We start from the raw sequence: 8,345 nt of genomic DNA, 5'->3' as shown, positions 1-8,345 counted from the left end.
CATCGTTCTTGGTAGGCGCGCCGTTCTTCTTCAGACCATACAATTGGCACTGAGCCGTGCTCCCTCAAGCGCTGCAGAAGATAGCACCAACCTTTCCCTTTCCATACGAACCACTTACTACACCATACAACACGCGGCCTACCCATTTCACAGTCAGAGCAAAACTGAGGAAAGGAGCCTACGTAGGTCATGACGTCAGGAGACAGAAGGCACTCAGATGGGTAGGCACTAGTTTGAATACGCGGGATGGCGTATACGCACACGTGTATGGTGTGAACTTTAACATGGCCGACGCAGGTCAAATTGTAGTATCTGTTCTTATCAGCTTAATATCTGATTTGGGTTGTATTTGGACCCAAGATATTAAACTTATTTTTGCAAGTTGGCGGAGTGCTTGAAGCCTGCTTCACCCCCGCCGCGGGTTGGCCCGGTATTGTACAATCTTCGGGATCGGCCCACGGGGAAAATAGACGGACGTAAGAATTTTCAGAACCTAGTCATATACAGCTTCGATGTAAAAAAAAAAAACACGAAGGATTCTTTCTTCTTGATCTTTTATTCCCAATTTGACTGATCATGATGTCCGTATTCTTTGAAAGATTGAGATTTTATTATTTACGCTTTTCTTTTTTTGTTTTTGGTCTGCATCTCAGTTTCTTGCCATATTTTTTCTTTTTTGTAACTAGGGCTTTGTACTTATAGCTACGCCTTTATCACAACTGAACGTTTTCTTGCTAAATTTATTACTTATTTCTTATAAATTACAAATTTATATTTTCCTGACTGTTTGTGTTCTTTTGCAGTGCTTACATTTATTGCAAGCCACCTTGTACGTGTGCCAGTGCTGCTCACTGCCGAATTGCACCTTAGGAGCCGGGGCTTAGTCAAGCTGCAGTTTGTGCATATTTTTCCCGCTACCCCCGTTCTCTCTTCTTGAGGTGAGTAATTTAATTGATTGAACCTCGACACTTCTTTATGCATTGCAGGTATCCACGCAATGTGATTCTTGTGATTGCAGGCTCGGACATAAACAGCAGACTACAAGAGTCACCACACAGTTCTCGCACACTCAGAACACGGCGTGGCTCAAGCATCCAAGGGCCGTATTCTGAAACGTTCCACTTCGGCGAAATTTCTTTTTTCGCTTTCAGGCGCGCGCTGATTGGCTGGTTGAGCAAAACTGAATGACATTGGGCTCAACCAGCCAATCAGCTCATCCAACTTTGTTAAAACAGCCAATCATCGCGCGCCTGAAAGCGAAAAAGAAATTTCGCCGAAGTGGAACGTTTCAGAATACGGCCCCAAGTGACACTGGCAGTGCATGGTCAGTGTCAGGAAAAGGTGAACAGAAATTGGGTGGCAGTTCATCAGGACATCGGAATGAGGTTCCAGGACAAAGGGTTTGTCCCTTGAAGCCCAAAGAACAGCACCAACAAGAAAGCATGCCACTCGATCGTCTTCACCTGGTATGTATAAGGCAGCCTTTGGAAATGTTCACGAAGCAAGAACTCCATCACGTACCAACTGTATAATTGATGATTATCCTAAGTCAGGTTCAGGCAAACAGAAATCAAGTACGAGGTCATCGGGACATCATCATGACACTGTAAGCCAAAGAACACAAAAAAACCTCCTGTGACGTCTTAACATGAACCAATAAAAATATCCAGATATATTTCTCAAACAAAAGTTGCAGAAGAGCTCGCACCATACAGTGTGTCTAGTAGGGTTGATACTGGCTCTACAGTAGGCAAGCTGAAATCAAGTGAGAGTTCCACAGGACTTCAAGATGACGTAGTCAAGAGTATGTTCGCTCTAAGAACCAAAGATAACCACCAATGAGATGTGTAGCCACATATTTGCCGGCAACGCTGCCTAAGAAAACAAGCACTGAATATTCTGAAGCTAAAGCTGTGGAAAATGTTCATTTCAGAAAGCACAGTGCACCGCAACCATGCAAATGAGGTAGCAGCACAAATGCTCCAAGTCAGGATACAAGGTACAAAACAAGTGAATCGCTAGCAGTAACAGCCAGCAAGGGCACCCACAAGTGCAAGGCGCAAATCGAGAAGCTGGCAGATGCACTGGCAGCGAGATAAGCTTGCGAGACATTTACCAGCCTCGGGACTCAGCTGGAAACATTCCGGATGACTTTTTCATGCAGAAACAGAGGGACGAGTGTGTTCTCATCTTTAATGCGAACACTCGTGCGAAATTCCGCTCAACTCAGCCCTGGGAGGCACCAGTTCTCATTTTCTAGGGTAGACAGTTCCTCAACGTCAGAATCACCAGTACCAGCAGTTGCAATCATACAGAGTCTCCAGAAGCAAATGTACGCTGCCATTATTAAATGCTCCACACCGAAGTCTAAGTATACGAAAAAAATCAACGTATGGACGGCAGCACAAGGAGTGCAGAGTCTGCAAGCTTGGCTAGAGAAAGAATGGCTTAAAGAAGAGTGTCAAGATTCAGATGAGGAGGTGAAGGACACCATTTCGAAAGTAGTCAAGATGATGAAAAATTTTCTTTTAACTGATATATTCCAGTTTTACATGTTTTGACCATTGCACAGAGGGAGAACCTTTGTGTGAAGTACTTCCATCCCGCTGCTGATTCCTTATTATTGGTTGAAGTATCGTTCATCATGCTATTTCAGCAGCATCAGTGAACAAAGTTTGATGAATGCAACTTGAAAGTGTTGGGCTTATGGAGTATTAGTTTTCGTGTGAGGACTGGTGCAGCAAATGGGGGTATTTGTTAGTTTATTGCCTGTTGAGTTCCCAGAAACAACAATAGTGAGCTGAAGAAATGCCTTGCTGTGACTGCAACCATAGTAATATTTGTATGTACTCTCAGAACCAGTATGAAAGACAGCATCCGACTCTGAAGTGTCGTTTCGTTAGTGTTAAAATAGATTTGAAAGGTAAATTGTTGAAGTGGCAACAAATGATTTAATTTACTTATGTTGTAATTGTCGCTTGAATGTTGGTCAGGCACCTGCTTAAGCATCAAACCAACATGTGCTAATACCTTTTTTCATTTTTTTCATTTATAATTAATTTTTTCTACATACTGTAAAGTAGTTGCAATTATTACATTCTTTTTCTCACAAAGTGACACAAGTCTCAAGTTGATGTTCACTGGACTGCTTACCTTCATACATTTATGGAACTTGCAAGTGCAGTGATCTACCATGACCTTGAAATATTCAGCCTAGAGCTTGGTTCATGGTTAAAGAGTTCGCAACACAATGCTCTGCGAGACTTCACATGGAGTGCATGAATACCCTTACATGGCATTTGTATGTGGTAGGCTTCAGCTGGTCATCAGTGCAAGTACCTGGACTTTTCCAGTGACTACAACTTCGAATGATTCTTTGTACTTGCTAAATCTCACATGCAGTCTTGATGTCCTGAACAAACATATCATGGCTGCATTGGCCAGAATTGACCAGCGTGTGTGGGCAGATGCAAGTTGTCGCATGTATGAGTGCCCATATGGTGGATGTGTAGCTCAATAATAAAGCTTGGAGAGTGCTTCCTGTTAATGTGCATTGACCGACATTTCATTTTAAGAATAAGAGAGGGGTATGAAATTGGGGGAGAAATAATTTGTACCAGCCTTGTATACACTTGCATTATGAGCCATATTTTAGCTGTGATTTGAATAAAGGGGGAATGATGCCGTTTACAGCACCCAAGAACTCGTAAATGTTGCTGTTACATGTCCAGGCTCAATGGTCAATGAACGCTATACCGATGTTCATGCTTGTGAAAAGCCACTGTTGCTGTGTAACTTAATTGCTGTGATGCAAGTTCTGATTACTCATGTCCAAGTAGAAGCTAGATATTTCAAGAAGCCCACATATGGGCTCACTGGGTTTCAGTGTCGGTATGCTTAACAACCACAGGTACTGACTGCATGGTAGCAGCATAGCTCCAACTTAATGCAATTTCAGTGACAAAACAAACTTGTCATTCTATTGTGACAAGAACTAAATAATTCACGAAATTTTGACATACTGCTAGGGCACACTTGCAGCAAAACAGTTGTGCTTACCAACTGCCACCACTAGAATTGTTAGTCATCCTAAGGTCATCATGTTAGTTCAAAAGTAGCTGAATGTTAGCATTCTGTAACTTGGCTTTCCGTTATCGATGGCTTGTCAGGTGACCACTGTTAAGCAGCCTCCTTAAGGCATGGCTAACTCTTATGGGTTATTACTCGAAATGTGGTGTTGCTGTGGTGAAATGCATTTTTACATTCTAGATATAGACATCTAGCTAAGCTAGTACATATGTGTGCACACAGATCAAAAGTATGACTCTTCGTGCATAACACGCAGAAGAGGTGCAATGATGGGAGCTGTGAGGGTGCTAAATCGTGTTGCGCTGCTTACCCAAGATGAAGCTAAACTGACTCGCCCAAATGTCAGTTTTGCTATATCTGGTTGCACAACGAGAACGCAAAATATGACTGTGTAATGTAATTGTAAAGTCTGCTTGCGCGAGAGAGCACAAAGCGTGGTAGCATGATGAGAATGCAAAATATTTGACTGTATAATGGAATTGCAAAGATCGGTTGCACGGTGACAGGGCTGAAAATCTGGTTGTGAACCACTTTTAATCATGCATGGTAATAAAATGTTCCCGATCTGTACACAATGCGAGCCAAATAGTATTCAGCTACATGCATCAGCAAAATTACAATCTTGCATATTAGATTTTTCTCTCTCTCCTACGGCTTTTGAAGCCCCCACTTTATTCCATCCTATGCGACATAAACGATGGCTTTAAAGCAGGCATGGTGGCCCATAGATGCCAGCCATTGGACGATCGTTTATGAGCATGCATCGCTTGCGAGCAGAAGCTCGCACGCATGCACATCCCTTCATATCTCGAAAATGGTACCCGACGTGGTGGCATAGCGGCTATGGTGTTGCGTTGCTAAGCACAAGGGGGGGGGGGGGGACACGTTAAACATCCCCAGGTGGTCAAAATTAATCCGGAGTCCCTCACTACGGCGTGCCTCGTAATCACATCATGGTTCTGGCACGTAAAAACCCCAGAAAAACAATCTAGGAAATGGTGCAGCAGGACTGAACACGAAAGAGAAACACTAACTCAGTTTAGACTGATAAATTATTATTTGAAAGCTCAATTCCCATTTATTTTGCAGTTACAGGTTTATACTAGAAGAGAAAAAAAGGCTGGACGTTCATTTAAAAAATTTTGCACCAGAACCCCAGTCCTCGTATGTCATGATCAGTGTGCTGTCATGAATTTCAAGGTATTTTCTCGCGTTTGCACCATTGTGGAGGAAACAAAAAGACTGAATCTTGCTAAGTTCAGTCTTTCACTTCTCTAGAATACAGTGCAGTCGATCTATACCGATAAAAAATTAACTGGGCCAGAGCAGACGCCATTTAACCCATGACGTCATGGCAAGCGGGTGTGGGAACTTCAAGGCGGCGTCGCTGTCCGTCTTTTGTTTTTGTGTCTAGCCTTAGCAAGGCCTCCCCTCACAGATACAGTCTTTCTTAAAGCGAATAGAGTTCTTTGGCTTTACCCGCCGTGGTGGCTTAGCGGCTAAGGCGTTGCGCTGCTAAGCACGAGGTCACGGGATCAAATCCAGGCCATGGCAGCCGCACTTCGACGGGGGCGAAGTTTAAAAACACCCGTGTGCCCAGGTGGCCAGAACTTCCGAAGTCCCTTGCTACGGCGTGCCTCATAATCATATCGTGGTCTTGGCCCGTAAGACCCCACAACCTCTCTATATGTCGGTCATTCTTGTGGTTGGTCAATGATCAGTCGACGGTTGGGGGTCGGACGTCGCAAGGAAAGCGTTCATTCTATCGCTATCTCTCGTTCGCTCGTTTGTCCGCTCGCTCGTTAGTTGGTCTGTCGGCGACAGCGGTTTCCGTCCGGTCGGCGCCCCTGTCACACTGCCCAGACGCCCATAGTCTGCAGGCAGATCGCTGACGGCCATGTCGGCGGAACGTCGGCGGGAACCGATTGGTCGGCAGAGAGTCGGACGATGTTGTTTTCACTTTGCAACCACACGACCATGCACGACTAACATGGCGGCGCCTTAGAGGCGATAATCGGTCGCTTCGGATCTATCAAGTCGTCGTCCTGCACTGTTTCGTACTATCGTCCCAACAGGTACCTTTATTTGATTTCGATTTGAGGAATGGTGCTTCGACAACAAACTATTAGAGACTACTGGGCGCTGTTTCCGAGACCCATCCTGTTTCTTGGCCCATTAGGCCTAACAATGGTGGACATGGCCGCTGAGATTATAAGCGGTATCAGCTCCCAAAGGCTATACATACAAAGGCTTGCTTGTTTCCTGGTTCGATAGATAGCGACACAACTTTTCACTGCTGCGCACGGCTATGGCGCACGGGGCGCACTTGTTTATTCTTGCACCCGCTCGTCATCATCATCATCATCATCATCATCATATATTTATGTCCACTGCAGGACGAAGGCCCCCGCTCGCGGTTTGCTTCAAAGACAGTGGAAACCTTGCAGCGCTGACCTGAAATACTAACGAAATGCGACAGAACATAGATTTGCGCATACACTCAGCGTCGCGTCACACAAAGACGAGCTGATACGAGCAGCCGGGCTACGCAAACGGCTCTCACTGCTGATTTTGGTAGAAGGTTCTCGCTTTCAGTGCCGTGTCAGCACTGTACAAAGTCAAGACTGGTCCATTTCATGTCGGTATGGGCAGAAGTGAACTACACTGAACTTGAGAGACCAATATCAACGTATCGTCCTAGCTTGATCGGGCCGTTAGTTTGTAGCGCCCACCGACGCTGCTAAGCGGGGACGCTTAGGTCGGCGCTCTTGGCCAGCGCTTTGGGGCAGGCTGCGAATGACGACGACAATAAAGTTGGGCGGCGCGTGCTAACGGCGCAAGCACGGCACGCGCCAGTCGGTTCTAAAAGCCTGCCGAGCTGGTCTCCTTGTTCTGGCGCTCCGCTGCGACCCCTCGGTTCCCGACAGTGGTGACTCCGGCCTAAGAGATGACCGACCCCAGCAATCAAATCCCCGTTGAGCCTGCCGATATCCCGAAGACAGCCATTACTACACCCTTCGGCCTGTTTGAGTATGTGCGCATGCCCTTTGTGTTACGCAACGCAGCTCAAACGTTCCAGCGATTCATCGCCGAGGTAACGCGTGGCCTCCCGGCTGTATTTGCCTACATCGACGACATCCTCGTCGCGAGTCCCAATCCACAAGATCACGAGCGTCACCTCCGGGAACTCTTTCAACGCCTTCAACAATTTGGCCTGGTTGTAAACCCCCAGAAATGCGTATTTGGGTCTTCCGAGCTCGAGTTCCTGGGACACCACATCTCGGCGCTGGGAATTCGTCTTTTGCCCTCTTACGTCCAGGCCGTGAAAGACTTCCCAGCACCCACTACCCTACGCCAGCTGCGTGAGTTCCTCGGCCTAGTGAATTTCTCCCGACGTTTTATTCCGCACTGCGCTGAGCTTCTACAGCCACTGACTGACCTCCTTCGCACGACCACGGGCTCCTCATCGGCAATTTCCTGGTCTCCCGAAGCTGAAGCTGCTTTCAGGGCTGCTAAACAAGCCGTTGCCGATGCAGTAATTCTCATCCACCCGAGAACTAACGTGCCAACCCGCATCATGGTGGATGCTTCCAGTGTGGCCATCGGCGCTGTTCTCCAGCAGAAAATCAACTCCGAGTGGCGCCCACTGGGTTTTTTTCTCTCGAAAGCTCCAACCTGCCGAGACTCGCTACAGCGTTTTTGGCCGCGAGCTGCTCGCCATCTACACCACCATCCAGCACTTCCGACACTTCTTGGAGGGCCAGCCATTTTATGTTCTCACGGATCATAAGCCTCTCGTGTATGTCTTCCGTACAAACTCTTCCAAGTACGTCGCACGTGAACTTCGTCATCTGGCTTATATATCGGAGTTCACAACGGATATCCGGCACGCCAAAGGCACCGACAACGAGGCAGCTGATGCACTTTCACGCGTCACCTCCCTTGGCACTTCTACATCGACTGTGGATTGGGAAGGTCTAGCTCGTGCGCAGATGGCAGACCCTGAGTTGCAAGCACTGCGTGACCATCCCCGTTTCCTCCGTCTACAACTCGTTCCTCACCCGTTTGTGCCTGGTTCCCTCTGGTGCGACATGTCAACGGCGGCACCTCAACCCTTCGTTCCGGCTGCCTTCCGTCGTGCGGTGTTCCAATCACTTCATGACATCTGCCATCCCAGCATCTGAGCCACGCAGCGCTTCGTTACACAGCGGTATGTCTGGCCAAGCATGAACACCGATGTCCGCCAGTGGGCACGC

General features: G+C 47.0%; 1 pseudogene; it reads left to right on the top strand.

Moving 5' to 3' along the window:
* Window positions 1-284: 284 nt before the first annotated feature.
* Window positions 285-464, top strand: LOC119437796 (U2 spliceosomal RNA; annotated as a pseudogene).
* Window positions 465-8,345: the final 7,881 nt, after the last annotated feature.

This window comes from Dermacentor silvarum, chromosome 1, assembly GCF_013339745.2.
Source record: "Dermacentor silvarum isolate Dsil-2018 chromosome 1, BIME_Dsil_1.4, whole genome shotgun sequence".
Classification (NCBI taxonomy): domain Eukaryota; kingdom Metazoa; phylum Arthropoda; class Arachnida; order Ixodida; family Ixodidae; genus Dermacentor; species Dermacentor silvarum.
This window is presented reverse-complemented; position numbering and strand designations above follow the sequence as displayed.